Here is a 16,665-nt window from a genome sequence, read left to right as displayed (position 1 = left end):
CCTCCCACACTGCTTTGGATTTGTGGTAATCCAGATGCCTTTGTGTCACACATAACTCCCTTAGATCCAGTGGTATACCACTTTGGAGTTGTCGGCACTCTTTATACTTTCTGTCCATTTACCTATGATATATCTAAGACAAACATACCTCTTCTTGTATCTTCCCAGGGGAAAAATCTGTGGGAAATTATTTCTAGACCTACCTTAAGAATATTTTCTTACCAGTGACAAATCCCTTTCACAATACTTTCAAATATTCTTTCTTGGTCTCACTGGTGTCCTCACTCTGTTGCATAAGCAGATGTCAAACTCTTATCCTCTTGGGATCATTTTGACTCAGGCTCTAGTGAGCTGTGATGACATGTGCACCACAAAGCTTGGCAGATATAACTTTAATATATTTGATTTATAATTTGCTCCCATGGCAGATATAGGTCATCACACATGTTCACAGATGTTTTTGTGTAACCAGCTGTGTTTTAACATTCACTTTTCAATAATGACTGTTTATATATAATTTAAATTTTTATTTTATTTATGCACTGCTACTTTTCTTTGAAAATTATATTTGGTCTAAAAACAACAATAATTTTTAATATATGATACTATGATCTTCACAAAATTTTAGACTATTTTTGAAGCCTTAAGAATTAGATATATAAGCAAAAAGGTGCAATTTTAATTTTCCCCAATATCTGCACAGAGAATGCCCTCTAGGAACATGTCCAATTCAAACTGTCATCATTGGATGCCATTTATATATATTTTTAAGTTACAGAAATATTATACCTGGACAAGTGTTACCGTCTCTTAAGCTTTCAGGATTTTCTTTCCATAACTAACATTTGACTTTTTTAACCATAGAAATATTTAGGGGTTATTGAAGATTTTTGCTCTATACCATGGGTAAAGCTGTTGGTGTTTTCTCTCTATATAGTAAGCTAGTATGTTAAAAGAAACCTTTATGTACCTTAAACTAAATCTACACATTTTGGTCATTTTCATTAATTGTATTTTAAAATATTTTCTATGAATTGTAAGATCTTTGTCATTTTAAAAGTACATCTTTTTGTTTTTTTTCTTAATTTTATTTGATATTTTTTACTTGAATTTCAAAAATTATCCCCTTTCCTGATTTCTCATCTGGAATCCTCCTTTTCCACCCCAAATCCCTGCCACTATGACAATGTTCCCCCTCCCCTTCCCATCCCGCATGCCTCCTTCCCCTACACTTGTATATTGAGACTTCACATGCCTAAAGACGTCTTCTCTCATTTATGCCTAAAATAGGCCAGCCTCTGCTCCATATGTTGCTGGAAACATGGGCCCGTTTTCCTCCATGGCTAGCCCTATGCAGTGTCCACATTTTTTGAAGCTCTCTTACTCCAGACAATGCTCACCTTCCCAGAATCTGCAATTCCCAGTAAAATCAACATTCTACAGAATTGCAGTTTATGATCAGATTTATATCAGTAAATTCTCATCACACAAAATATTCATAAAAAACTAAGAGCCATTTGATATTGATATAATCTGTACACCACTCAAATAACAAAATTGGTCTTATAAGTATCCATTCCTTATAAGATATTCATTAGCTACTTGTGTCTACTTAAAGCCACATGGGCCTCAGTCATCCTTCTCTTTCTCTGTCTTCTTTTCTTCTCACTTCTATGATTCCTACTTCTAAAACTTCATGCCTGTCTGCCATTTCTATTGTCCAATCACAGAACTTGCCTTATCTTGTGCCTTAATTTATATAGACATCAATCTATAGACTAGTGAAGCTCCTAGTTGGGAGCCAGATCAATTTGTCTAAGTCCAATGTTATATATTCATAATATAGTCAGTTTATGGAGAGTTCCTGATAATATTAGAAATAACATGTGTTATTGGGTGGGGTGGACAACACTATTGACCATTGCCAAACAAAAATAATTCAGTCCCGACTCTGAAATTTTATTTTGTATCATAAAATGTCTGAGTGGTAATTTCCTCACCCAATATATGATAACACCATTTACATTACTTTCAAAGTGTATTTGAAATGTATTTTAATAAATATTTCAAAAGGGAAATGAAATCACACAGATGATGTTGTTACATTATTTCTATTCCTTTTCCCACATCCAGTTTCTTTTTTTGCACCCATTAGCTCCAAATTTCATGCTCTACTTTTATATAATACAATTATACATGCTTAATTACTGACTACAAACTCCCTTAAGCATTGCTTTTATGTGTGTATAAGCATGTCTAATTTCTCAAGACTTAACTTATTAAGGGCCATGTCCCATGAGTAATCTAATCTGCTCTCCCATGGCCTCTATTCATTACCTGTAAGTCTTCAGTTAGCAGTGTGATTTATAACATTTCTCCCAATCCACACTGTTACAAGAACATGCATTACCATTTAAAAAATTATTTGATATTTCTTTTCTTTGAGATATTATGTGTGCATTTTTATATGTTTCATTTTTGTTATGTCTTCAAGGCATTGCTTCATTTTGTCTTTAAACCTCATTGACTTCTTTAATATTTTTGCCTTTTATCTTTGGCTTTTACTCCTGTGAAAAAAACATAATGACCAAGGCTATCTTATAAGGGCAATATTTAAGTGTGGGCTAGCTGCAGATTCTTCTGTTCAGTCCATTATTATCAAGGAAGAGAGCTTGACAGCATCAAGGCAGGCATAACACAGGAGGAGCTGAGAGTTCTACAACCTACTCTGAAGGCTGCTGGGAGAAGTCTGAGTTCCAGGTAGCTGGAAATAGGGTATTAAATCTCATGTCTACAATGACACATCTACTTCAACAAAGTCATAGATCCAAATAGTGCCACTCCCTGGCCCAAGCATTTACAAACCATCACTCCTCCTCTTTAGCAAAACACTGGACTTTTAAAAGTAAAATTTTAATTGACAATAATAATAGTTTTACCTCTTTTTATACCCTATACATACATATCTACTTCACACACAAATAATGCATTTGTATATACACACACATGGAAATAATGTACTGATACAGTATAATAACTCATAACTATGATATATCACTTGGGGCAACTGACTAAGAAAGATGGCAAAAACTAAAAAAACATTCTTGACTGGCATCAAGAATAACAATTAAAATGGCCAGCCAAATGAAATGAGGCTGTCCTGTAGAGAGCCAAGAAGAAGCCCCAAGAAGTAAATGTATGCTTATCAATGGAACACCCTAGCTACTTTATGTCATTTACAGCTAAATCCCTCATTCAATTACTTTGCCCCCCTTTTTTATGTCATTCTGTTTCATCGGTTTCTTTATCAACACAAATGAGGGTGTGATAGCTCCTTTAAATTGTTTTTTTCCCAGGATACACTTTTTACACATTTTATTGGGTATTTTATGCATTTAAATTTCAAATGTTATCTGCTTTGCTGGTTTCCCCTCTCCCATCCCTCCTTCCCCTGATTCTAGGAGGATGTTCTACCTTCCACACCATCCTACATTACTGACATGGCATTACCCTCCACTGGGCAAGCAAGTCTTCACAGGACAATGTTATAATCCTCCTTTTGATGCCTGACAATGCTACATAAGAGGCTTGAGACATGGGTCCCTCAATGTGTACACTTTGGTTGGTGCTTTAGTCTCTGGGAGCTCTGTTGCTATGGTTATTTGATATTTCAGTTATTACTGTGGGGTTGCAAAGCCTTTCAGCTATTTCTGTACTTTCTCTAACTCCCTCATTTGTGTTGTCATGCTCTGTCTGATGGTTAGGTGTCACCATCCTCATCTGTATCAGTAAGGCTCTTGTGGAGCCACTCAGGAGACATATATATCAGGCTCCTCTCAGCTCCCACTTCTTGGCATCAGCAATAATGACTGAATTGCTGGCTGCATATGAGATTTAACACCAGTTGGGGAAGTCTCTGGCTGGCTTTTCCTTCAGTCTCTGCTCTACTCTTTGTCCCTGTATTTGCTACTGTATTTTGTCCCCCTTAAAAGAAAGACTGAAGCATCCAAATGTTGACCATCTTTCTATTGAGCTTCATATAATTTATGTTTGCCCTTTTTCCCCCTTCATCTGATAAATCTGATTTCAGGGTTTTTATCCATAACTCAGTGTTTGATTCTAGTATTGTATAAGAAAGTGATGTTTTCCTTCATCTGCTGGAAACTGAGAAACAATAAAATTTTGTTTCTCATGTTCCCTTGGTGGACCTCTTCTGTTAAACATTGCTCTGTCTAAATCACCAAGCAAAGTTTACACATGGGATGACTGATGGCACCAGCTGCAATGTAGCAGAGAGTGGACTTATAAGGTTTCAAAGGGAAAACGGGAACTTGGTCCTTTGAATGATTAATCCCTTGTTGCAGATGACAGGTTGAGAAGGTGGAAATTCGTGGGTGAGTGAGAGTATATTCTTTTAGAAGCATGGGGAAAGAAGGATGGGCCAGGCATTATGCAAAGTGGAAACTAGAAAATGAAATAATATTTGAAATGAAAATGAATAAGTATATTTAATAAAAAAAGATTTGTTATGCTAGAGAAAGCTCTCAACTGCCACCACTAGAATCTTTGAGGGCATTGAAAGGTACCATTTGGTGACCCTACCTTTATCTTAAAACCACTGGACTTCGAAGGGCCATGGATTAAAACACTGACATCAGCTTTCTTGCCATCATATTACCAGTAAAATCTTTGTGCATCTACATCTCATCTAAGTTCTACTGACAGTTTACCGTTATGTGAAATATGGATTTTCTTCTCTTCCTTTCCTTCCCACTCAAGGTTTTGATAACAGGTGACACAAAAGGCCTTTACCTAAAATTGTGGAATAAAGTTCATCGATCAGATTTTTCTTCTCTTTGTTATTTGTAATCTCTAATTAGTGATCAGTGTGTCTTGATTAGCAATCTCTTCCTGCAAATTACGTCAGTGTGCAAAGCAGTTTGTGTTTATAGGGTCATTTTTCTTAACCTGAGTTATTATTATTTGGATTGACATAAATTTTTGTCATATTTATTATGAATAATATTTCAGTTATTTTGGGACTCTTGTTAACTTTATTATCGTCAAGGCTTCTTCTTTGTTTAAATAAATGAGGAGGCTGAAATTCAGTATTGGGATAAATGGTCAAGTGGGAGACAGTAAGGACAGGTAAAAAAAATAATAAACATGTGATGGTGGATTGTTCTGTCACTCAAAATTCTCATAAGAAGAAGTTCTCATGTCAGAAAATGATGGAATGATGAATTGACGAGTCCACCTAGGGAAAGCACAGGGAAGGAAAAGCTTGAGGAGCATGCAAAGATAATAGGCAATAGGGACACAGAGAGAAGCAATGCATAGGAGGAAAGCAGTGTGACAATCTGCTTGCTCATAGAGTTGGGAGGGCAATTACATCATCTCACACGAGGATCCATTTGAGTCACCCCGATAAAACTTAGGAGATGACAAAAATCCATATATCAGGACAGCCATTTTGTGATAGTGTGTATTTTTCAAGCATGCTATGTAGAGGATTTTTTTATTTTTTGGTTGTTGTTCTTATTAACTAATGTATATATTTAATTTATATTTCAATCACAGCCTTCCACTTCTCTCAGTTCTTCCCTCACAAATAGATTCCCACATTAAACTCTCCATTTTTATTTTTGGTTGTGAGCCTAGCCTTTAACGGCTGAGCCATCTCTCCAGAAAAAGAGGAGGCCCTACTAGGGTTCCAGACTACTCTGGTAATCATATTACATCATAAATTAACACTCTTTTCTAACTGAAGACCAAACAAGCAGTCTAGTTAGGAGAATGGTATCCAATGGTAGGCAACAGAGTCAGAGTTAGCTCCTGCTTAAACTTTTAGGGAACCCACATTAAAACCAAGATCAATATAGGCTATAAATATGTAGGTTACCATCCATATTCTACCATCTCTGGCTGGTGGTTCAGTCTCTATCAGCCCCCATTGCTCCAGGTTAGTTGACTCTGTATATCTTCTTGTGATGTCCTAGAACAATTCAGCTTATTCAATTTTATCCTACACATTTCCAAAACACTCTGAGCTCCGTCTGATATTTGTTTGTGGGCCCCTGTTTCCATCCACTGTAGAATATAGCCTCTTAGACAGTATTCTAGACTCCTGTCTGCAGGAAGAGCAGATATCATTAGTGTCCGTGTTTGGCTTTCTCCCATAGATGGGTGTTGAGCTGGGCCAGTCATTATTTGTCCATTCCCCAAATCTCTGCTCCATTTTTGTCAGATATTTACACTGCAGTTCATAATAATAGGAATATTATCATTGTCATGTAGCAATAAAAATGTGGGGTTCATGATTTTGACAAAATTTGGTTAAAGGTTCACAACATAAGAAAAGTGGAGAACCAATGATATAGAGGGTCCTGATTGGTTAGTTGGTAGTTGACCATATTCGTGATTAAATTCACATTTATATCACTTAACATAATTTAGCTGAGACAGCCCAGTTACAAACTAGGTTGCTGAAGTCATGATCAGAATAGAGAAGTTGTAGTAGCTGTTACATATACACATGGCAGTTCCCGTTTCATGGGTGCTGTAGTCACTATTGGCCTTCATGCTAGCATATCCAGACATGCATCCTACTTTGTACTGAGGTCCCACCTACATGCTCAAGTACAGAGGTGAGAAGCAGTGTTAGACAAAGGAAAAATGCTGTTGGCCTCTGGCCATTAACTTTCCCTTACTGTTGAGGGATGTAGAAGCAGATGGGTGTTTTTATTCAATGTTTACTACTAACAGCAGATAATTTAGAAAAGAGATACAGAAACTGAGTTTCTTGTACATTTTACACTTTGATTCAGGGGCCTAGCCCGGGCCAAGCCCAATTATGATGTCACAAGTTAGCACATGTTTTTTGTCAAGATACAAATTATTTGCCTTGCATCTTGTTATTTTGAATTTCTATATAGATAAACTAGTTCACCATTCATTTTCTGTATCCTTACACCTACAATAAATTAGACATTCCCTATTTATCATCTGTAGTTATTAAGATATTGGCCTCATTTCTAACCTGTGAGAATTGATTTCCTTCATTTCAATGTGTTCTAAGCCTGTTTTCTTTTCCAACTTTGATTAGAAAAAAATGCAGATGTGACAAAATGAAGATTTACAAAGCTGCCTTTGCAACATTATTCTACATGGGGAAAAATTACTTGTAGAAATTTAGTAATTTACAAAATCATTATCAGGAATTGTGAAATCATTAATTCATCTAAACAGTATTAATATATTAAATTCCATATTTATATTGATTCTGTAGGAAATCTGTCTAAAAGAATAGGGGAATACTCAAGAAAAAATTAAGCTATGTGATCATGGCAGGAAAATATATTAACAGGGAGAAAAAATCCTAGGATAATGTCTTTGGTGTCCATAACACTTAGAGCACACCCATCTCAGCCATTCCTGAGGGATAGCCATTTTGAGAAAACTTATTTGTTTTCTTTGTCCATTCCTAGATCATTGTTGTAAACCTTGATTATACCTTACTACCCAGGGCCTGTTGGAGCCATAAGAGAAGAACAGGATTTTTTTAAAGATAAAATCTAAGCTTGTTTTCATGATGGTGTTTAATGGCAGGTATGAGAAGAGTTAAAATCAACTCTGAATTATGTGGAGGCAAGGTCCCTTGACCATTTTTTTTTTTCCATCCTACTAAGATATCTCTATCAGTTAAGATATTAAAAAAATTAAATTTTTGGCAAACACTACAGTACCACATACAACTGTCAGCAGGCATGTCTATGAAACACCAAACCTTGTATGTGATGTTTCTTACATGTTTATTCTGTGTGTTCCCCAAGACCACAGTGTTCTAGTGTTACCAATGCTAATACACATATGGGACAGTGGACCTCAGAAGCCAAGAGTTCTTGTTTTGTCTGCACAGTACAGGCTGCTGGTAAACTATACTAGCCCCTTGGTTTCCAAGCTCAAAGTTTTATACAGTGGAGTGACAGCCTGTATTGTCTCTTTTGTCGGCCAAAGTATGTTATCCTCAGGAAAGGTATGGAGACATAGGTTGTTTTGGTTCATCTCCAGGAAGTATAAGGTGAAGACAAACCAAATACCTCTCACTACTGAATTACAATTGAGTAGATATCAAAGAGAATGTCATATGTATTTTAATAGCTGATAAGGCAATTAGATTTATGGTAAGTTTTTCACTGTTGATTTTACTTTAAGATGTAGTAAGAGCATGTTTTGTTTTTTAAGGCATTTCAATGCTATAGCAGGCATAGGCTCCATGTATTTCTAAAAAGTCAAAAGCAGACTTAAACTACTCAAAGCCTGGTATGTGTGGTGTTTTGCAGCGTTTAGTGCCTGGATATTTATTCTGCGAAGGGGCTAAATGAATATACTCTGTATGGGAGGGAAGCAGAAGGAAACAGGTCTGTTAGTGTATGTGGTACATGCGTGGAAATTCATCATAGCCCTCAAAGCTAGCAGTTTACCACTGTTGGCCATGCTTTCTCATCACTGCAGGGTGCATGTATCTCTGTTGGCCATGTTTTCTGAACTTCATTAAGGGTTCATCAGATCATCTTGCTCAGATGGCTCACGTTTGTGTTCTTTGTCTTAAACATGAACATGCTCATGAGCTCTATGGGGTTTCTCCAATTATGATCAATGTTGCAGTGTAATCATATAGATCTAAACATATGGAATATTTTATTAGTTTTTAAAGATATGTATGCAGTTTGCAAAGGCCAATAAAATTTCATTTTCTATATTACAGTCAATGAAGATGAGAATAAACTATTTACCAAATAAAGAAAATAAATTTTGTATTCAGGCCATCACTAACTGTGGAACAATGAAAATTGAATCTAGATTAAGATCGAGAGGCTTAAAAAGTGTAACAGGAGTTTTTTGTTTGTTTGTTTGTTTGTTGTTTGTATCAGGTAGACTAGAATTCCTACAGGCTGAGTATCAGATTTTGACTACATAGTAGGTTCAGAATGAAGGTAAAAGCAGAGGTCCAGTTTGTCATTCAGAGCAAACCTTTAGTAACATATTGCCAAAAGTTGCCTGGATGGTAGAAAAACATCCTCAGAAACTGTAACTTTCAGTATTTGTAGGATGAAACCTGTGATGCCAAAGAACTAAATGAGCATCATAGCTAGCTGTCACAGGCTATCTTGTACCCACACTTTTGGAAATGGTGGATGGATGGTCTGGTTTAATGAAGGAGCCTCATTTTGAGGTAAATTTAGCCTCTACACTTACTACAAGTTAATGAAAATGGTGAAGGAGATCGAAAACCTTACTTTCTGAAAGGCACATAGGAGTGTCAAATCATTCCAGGGCCAAAGGGCTATCAAGTACAGGACAAATAGGTAGTGAAGAGTTCTGGCCATACGTGTGTAACAACAGAAATTCTTGGGTTTCCCTACTAGATGCAGAGTTTTCAGGCAGCTTAATGGGGTAAAAAATGGAAATGATGCCAGTATGACTTCAATTGTAGAAACTGTTTATTTCAAACAGTAAAAGTAGATATTTTCTTGCCTTATGAAAGGATTGGCTGCCTAGTTTATGGTTTGGTCAATTTTGTTCATGGTTTATTCTTACAATGACCATCCAGGATTTTAGATATCCTCTACTATAGTTCATATATCTGAATGAAATTTGGTGTGGCCTTGGTTATTTGGCTTTCACTCCTGAAGCCAACTTCTGCAGGGGAAACATACCACCATGATTATTATAGATGAAAACTGTAGTTACTCTCCAACTCTAGGAAGAATAATGAACCCTAGAGGAGTGTGATCTTGTGGAGCTGTGGATTTTGTTTATGGATGTAAGGAGGGTCTATTTTAATGTAGAATCCAGAGAGGAGAATAATGCATGGGAACAGAATCTCAAGGGTAAAGTTGCAAAAATAAAAAACAACAGCAACGACAACAACAAAACATCCAAAATTATTTTTCTCTAGACAAACTCATTAAAGTTTTACAAATGTAGTGATTCACCACCACATTATTTTTTACTCCAAGTATTTACTAACTATATACATGTGATTGTGTTGTGTCTATGGGGAGGGGAATAATTTCAAATTTAACATTTGCTTCAGCTTTTCTTTCATGAAGACCAATACTGAAGTGTTCAGAAGTTTTGTGAGATAATAAAACAAAGTAATAGTGAACCTAGTTTAAATTTAAGAGGAGCAGGGCTCAAAATTATAGTCGAAGACACTTGACTGTGTTAGTATGCACAGTGCTATAAGGAAACCCCTGTGAGTTATGGCAGAGCTAACTGCCTCTCCAGAAATCACATGACTACTGGAACGTTGACATGATTCTTGCTTAAAGATTTCAAGTCAAAAGGCATAAGTATGTGTTTTTTAATGGTTATCAATAAAGTCATAACAAATAGGTGGAAAACTGTGACTTTGCTTGTAAAGGGCTTCATGCGGGTTGAGATGGATGAACACTGATATAGGAGAGTCGTGTTGCAGCATGAACAGAATATAACATGTGCGTGTTGCATACTCTCAGTTGGCAGCAGCTCTGATCTCTATGGGCTTTATTCACACATATGTAGCTCTCTCGTTTCTCATTTTTCTTACAGTTTTACTGGCCCCTTTGCAAGGTATCACTGGCTCTATAGGTCTCCAAATTGACCGATTCTAAGAGAAGAAAATATCAAGATAATAAATATAGCACATTATGAGGTGGCTACAATGCTGACAGCTTTTCTGAATGTATAATCATTGATTCTCTTTGTATCACAGTCATATTATTGGGAAAATCAATTTACTTCATTAAAAGGACATTTAAAGGTATCTGAATCTACATGGCTGTGGCTCTATGTTGGATACAATTTTGCAACTAACTATAATTTTCATCATCTAAGAGCCAGTGACTAGGCTATCTGATGGAATAACACTGGGAATCAAATACAACAGCTCACTCATTTAGAAAGTTGGATAAGTTATGGTATTCATCTTTATTAGTGCCTACTTTTTTTGGGCAAGCACCTGCAATCTTGTACTTATTTACTTGAACGAGATAGACTGCTCTTTCTATTCATGATGTTTTCATTGTTTTTGCCACACTACTTACTAGAAACTCAAAACTTTTGCATTCACTTTAAAATTAATTTTCTAAAACAAACTATGGAAAATCTATCAACAAATCTTTTATTGTCTTATGGATTGGAAGTCATCATAAACGGCTCTTTTATTGAGTACACATTCATTTGTATATGTTTGATCCACAGGCCATATATACATAAACAGAAAAGATATCTGGCACTTTGAATAAAGTAGCCTATAGTGGGGTAAAGAAAACACTTAGAGAACATCCCCTAGGAATATTAGGTATGAGAACTTTTCCAAAGCTTACTGTAGGCTAGTGACAAAATAATTTGCATTATTATTCTTCCCACACACTGTATAATGTTTATATTCTATGTAAATGAAATATTACCAATTTTTGAATGTTTTACAGATGTAGAGATTCACTTATGAGACAGCTAATTATATTTGAATAGCCAAATGGACAATATTTCACAAAGGGTGAAAGGATCCTTTCTGTAGAATTTTTAGAAGTTTTCCAGAGGCTCGCACTGCCCCAGAAACAACTCACAGACTGTATGAAGTCCAAGAAAAAAAGAAAACAAAACAAAAAAAATAGTCATGCTCAATCCTTACCCACCAAGAACACATTGACAAATTCCGGGTTGTACCCTGTATTACATATACTGTCTGCTCATTGTTAAAAAAAATCTTTACACACCAAGAAAACTTTGACTATTTCCAGGTTGCATCTTGTTTTACATGTACTTTTTGCTCATTGTAACTGGTGGGATCTTTATCACACTATCAAACCTTTAAAAAAAAAAAACAAGTACTGACAAAAATGTATTATTTACTTTTATGCAAAAAATGCTTAAAATCTGTACATTTATCTTTGTTCTTTAAAATAAAGTTGTAAAAAAAAGTTTTCCAGGATTTGTGAAGGTACATGTATTACCCATGAAAGTAGTTTGGAAAGATTGCTATAGCTTTCTTTCTTTAAATCTTAAAAGGTGAAAAATTATAAAAAAATGATTGACAAGGCCTTAGCATTATTAATGGATATTCTAGATGTGACAATCATTTGCCCCGTCATTAGTTGGTGAAGAGTCTCTAGATGCTTCTAAAATAAATAATGAAATTAGACTATATAAAGTCTTTTGAAACAGATTTTAGTTGCATTCCATGATGGAAAAATAAGGTTGTATTGCTAAGGATGTTTTGCCTGTGTGAGTTAAGAATAATAAAATGGAACATATGGAGGCCAGGTTGCTTCCTTGGTCTCTATGTGTTCAGGTTTAGTTTTACCTGGAAGACAGTGCTTCCTTAGAGTCAGCAAACTACTGTGGGTCTAATGATCCTTCTGTTCTTAATCCACATAGATCCATGAAGGTTTTAGGTTGAGGTGTGATGAAGACATTCTATGTATGAGCAAAGACTACAAAGTGTCTTATTATCTACATCTGGTCTAGTTGTGATTCTCTGTGTTATTACTGATTGTGATTCAGTGCAAGAAGAATATTTGATGAGTAGTGTGAAAAGTACACTGATCCTTGAGATTCATTACATTGTTGAATTCTTTAGCAGAATAATAGTCCTATGTTTTCTTTTAGGCCTATGAGCTATGTAGACTCATGTTGTTACATATTTGTAAGATATAGGTTCCATTTTATACAGTGGGGTTTGAATCCTGTTAAAAAAGAAATTGTTAAATTATGATACAATTGTGATACTATTACAATTTTAATGTTTGAAGTCATAAACAGTATTTTGAGTAATAGGATCTAACCATCAGATTGTAGAAATTAGTGGATATCTGTGGAGGTAGACTGTGATGGTTTGGGCAGTTATGACATTCCATTGGTGAATAACACCATGTGTTTTTATATGTACCATATAGATATAAATGTATGTGTCTATACCTTGTAATTGTTAATATTTTTATGCACTCACAGATACATATATATACAAAAACACAAACATTACGTGAAACAGTGCAAACCTTGTCAACTACTAATATGTATCATAATCACCTATCCTGGAAAAGGAATGCCATCCTGCCTATTATCTAAACCATGTGGCTACTAATTTTATGTAGCATTTATGGTCATGATCATGTTATATATTGTTAGTTGGCAATATTTGCACTGTTTCACATAATTTCTTTCATTGACTATGAGGGACATCAGGGTTGTTTCCAGATTCTAGATATTACAAACAAGGCCACCTTGAACACACCATGTGGCATGATGGAGCATCTTTTGGGTATTTGCACAAGAGTGGTAGTGCTTGTTCTTCATGTAGATTTTCTAAAATTTTTTTGAGAAACCACCAGACTGCTTTCCAGAATGGTGGTATGAGTTTAAAATCCCAACAGCAATGTTAGAATATTTCTCTTTATTCAAATCCTCACAAGCATGTGCTTTCAACTGAGGTTATGATCTCAGCCATTCAAATTGGTGTAAGGTTAAGTCTCAGGTTGTTTGGATTTGCATTTTTCTCATCAGTAAAAAAATTTTGAACATTTCTTTACGTGATTCTCAGACATTCAAGAATCCTCTATTATGGATTCTTTCTTTAGTTCTATACCCCAGTTTTGATTGGGTTGTTTGTTTTGATTTGGTTGTTAACTTTTTTGTGTTCATTACATATTTTAGATATTAGCTTTCTGTAGAATGTCCATTTAGTGAAGAAGTATTCCCAATCTATAGGTTGTCAATTAGTCTTATTGATTAAAGCTTTCCAATCATGAGGTTTCAGTCATCAATTCTTGATCTCAGATTGTGAGCCATTCGAGTTTTGAGCCATTCAAGTTTATTTATTTATTTATTTATTTATTTATTTATTTATTTATTTATTTATTTATTTATTTATTTTAGAAAATTCCCCTTATGCCAATGAATTCAAGGCCCTTCCCTACTTTTTTTTTCTATTTAGTGTTTATGTCTTTGATCCACTTGGACTTGAGTTTTGTGTAAGGTGACAAATTCTCTGGTTATTTGGAGAGGATCATACAACTGTTATTCAGTTAAAAAACAGTGTTTTACATTAATTAACTCTTTAGCAATTTACAATCTACATATTAGGGTCATATTTATATTTCCCTTTTCATGGCATACAATCAGTTTGTGTGTGTGTGTGTGTGTGTGTGTGTGTGTGTGTGTGTGTGTGTGTAAAAAGTTTTATTAAATTGTTTTCAATTAACATTTTTAGATCATATAACTCACCTCCTCCATACATTCCTATTCCTTTCTTGCTTCCCCACTGACCAAATTTTATGTTCTTTCTCTTTCTTCTCATGCTCCAAAACAAAACAAAAATATTCACACTAAACCATGAAACAGGGTTTGTAATGTTCAGCTGAGTGATAATGGTTATTATTTTTTTCCTCCAGGAGCATGGAGAATACCTTCCAACCCCATGAAGTTTAGAGGCAAGGCTTCTAGCTTGGCATTGGCACAATTTCTCTGTGTTTGATGACAGAAGTAAGTGATAGCTTTCTTTAGAAATGGGCTTTTCCTTCAGGTTCAAGAGAGTAACTGATAGCCTTGTCAATATCTTGTTTGAGGTTGTCTCTGGGATGCCATTGACTAAAATTCAACCAAACAATCCATTCCTAACACTGGAGAAATAAGATTGTGGCAAACGAAATTTAGTTAGGGTTTTGCTTTCTCTGTGTTAAGATGACTATCTTTAAAATTCTTTCATATAAACAAAGTGTCTACATTTTGTTGGGACGTTTATATGTAAGTAATGTATTTAGATAATTACCACTCTTCTTACACCGTTGGCTCCTCACATGTATGCTTCATTATCTGCCAATTTATGAACCCTTCTTCAATAATTATTGTTGAATACTTACTAGGATATATTTTTTACTGACAACTGTTGAGACTGTTATTTAGTACTCAAATGTATATATGTGTAGGGTATAGTTTGTAATGTTTTGCCCTGTCTTTATGACATGCTATAGGGCATCAAGTCAAAGAAAAAGGAAAACCAAATTCCTAAAGAGCTTTTTTATTATTATTATTTTATTTATGCACTTTGTATCTTGGTCACAGCACCCTCCTTCCTCTCCTTTACTTCCATCTTTACAAATCCCTTCTAATATTACTTCTTCTCTTCTCAGAGAAGGGGATGCCTTCCTTGCTTACATACTCTATTTGAAATATGCATTCAGCATACCCTCTCTCACTGAACTTTATCCACCCATCCAGTTAGAAGAAGGGAATACAATGGCAGGCAACAGAGTCAGAGACAGCCCATTCATTTATTAATCGAGGATTCATATGAAGACCAAGCTGCACATATGTTACAAAGGTGTTGTGGGTCTAGTTGCAGCCCTTAAATACACTTTCGTTGTTGGTTACTTCTTGTTGAGCGCCCATGGCTGCAGGTTAGTTGACTATGTAGGTCATCTTGTGGTTTCCTTGATCTCTATAACATGCACAGTTATTTGATAGTTTAAAATAACTAATTGTTATATTTTCTCAGGTGGCAGAGAACACAATTGAGAACATACTCTCCAGAGGCCACATCATTAAGTCAACTCTTATTAAATGGTGGTTTAAAGGCTATTTAAATATTTTGCAGGGTGAGTAAGAGCTATAGGGTAAAAGTACTTCATTGGTAGAGGCTAGGTGCTGGTGAGGCCTCAGTATAATGAGTAATTCCAAATATTTAGTGGACATGATCTTATAAGTGTAAAGGAAGTTTAACCTGGCTACTGGGCTACATGGACTGCTCTGGTCGAACAAAAGTGGGAGCAAAGGGCTACATGCACAAAGACTTATAGGCCCAGGGTAGGATTGTTGAGCAGTTTTACTCCTGCCAATTTTAAGATAACCCACACATGCCCCAGGCTTGCTTTTCAAGGCCAAGTGTCTCCATAACCCTACATAATAGCATTATGATTCCTGCTTAATATTTGTTGTGTTATTTTATTTTTTGTGTTAAGATACATAGGTAGAGTGGAGGTGGCTTATTCAGCAATAAGCTTTATAGATACAAACAACTATGTTTTACTTCTAGAACATATATGTGAAAGCCAGTCATAATTGTATGGTCAAGGACTCACAAGATGTAAGAGGATGCGACAGTCTGATATCTGAATTTTGTCATCTAGCCAACCTATACTACTTGACAAATTCCTGTCCATTGAAAAACAGTGTCTAAAATGAGCCAGTGGTAGGAGATATGTGATAATAACAGTAGTTGATATGTGTGACAGAAAAATGGAAAAAAATGAATGAATGTTTGACATCTTAGAATACATGCACAAAACTTATATCAAATCATACCAACCAATATAAGGTAAGGTCTGCTGGAAAGACTCATGAATTTATATCTGCATATATCTAAAAGAATTTGATTGACTTTTGGGAGATGAGAAAGTCATATTGCTTTAGGACTCTTTTCCTTCCATGAGATATACTCATCCTCTAGTAGATTGATCCACAACCTTACATACACATGATGTAACAAATGAACTCAGTTTGTATAAAGAATAGAGAGAATACATGAAGATATAATTGAAATAATATTAGGGTTAATAATGTAAGTTTTTTTTTAGGAAATAGTGGTTCTATTTTTTAAAACAGAACATTTGCATACTCATA

This window comes from Micromys minutus (genome assembly GCF_963924665.1).
Source record: "Micromys minutus genome assembly, chromosome: 3".
In the NCBI taxonomy this organism is placed as follows: Eukaryota; Metazoa; Chordata; class Mammalia; order Rodentia; family Muridae; genus Micromys; species Micromys minutus.
This window is presented reverse-complemented; position numbering follows the sequence as displayed.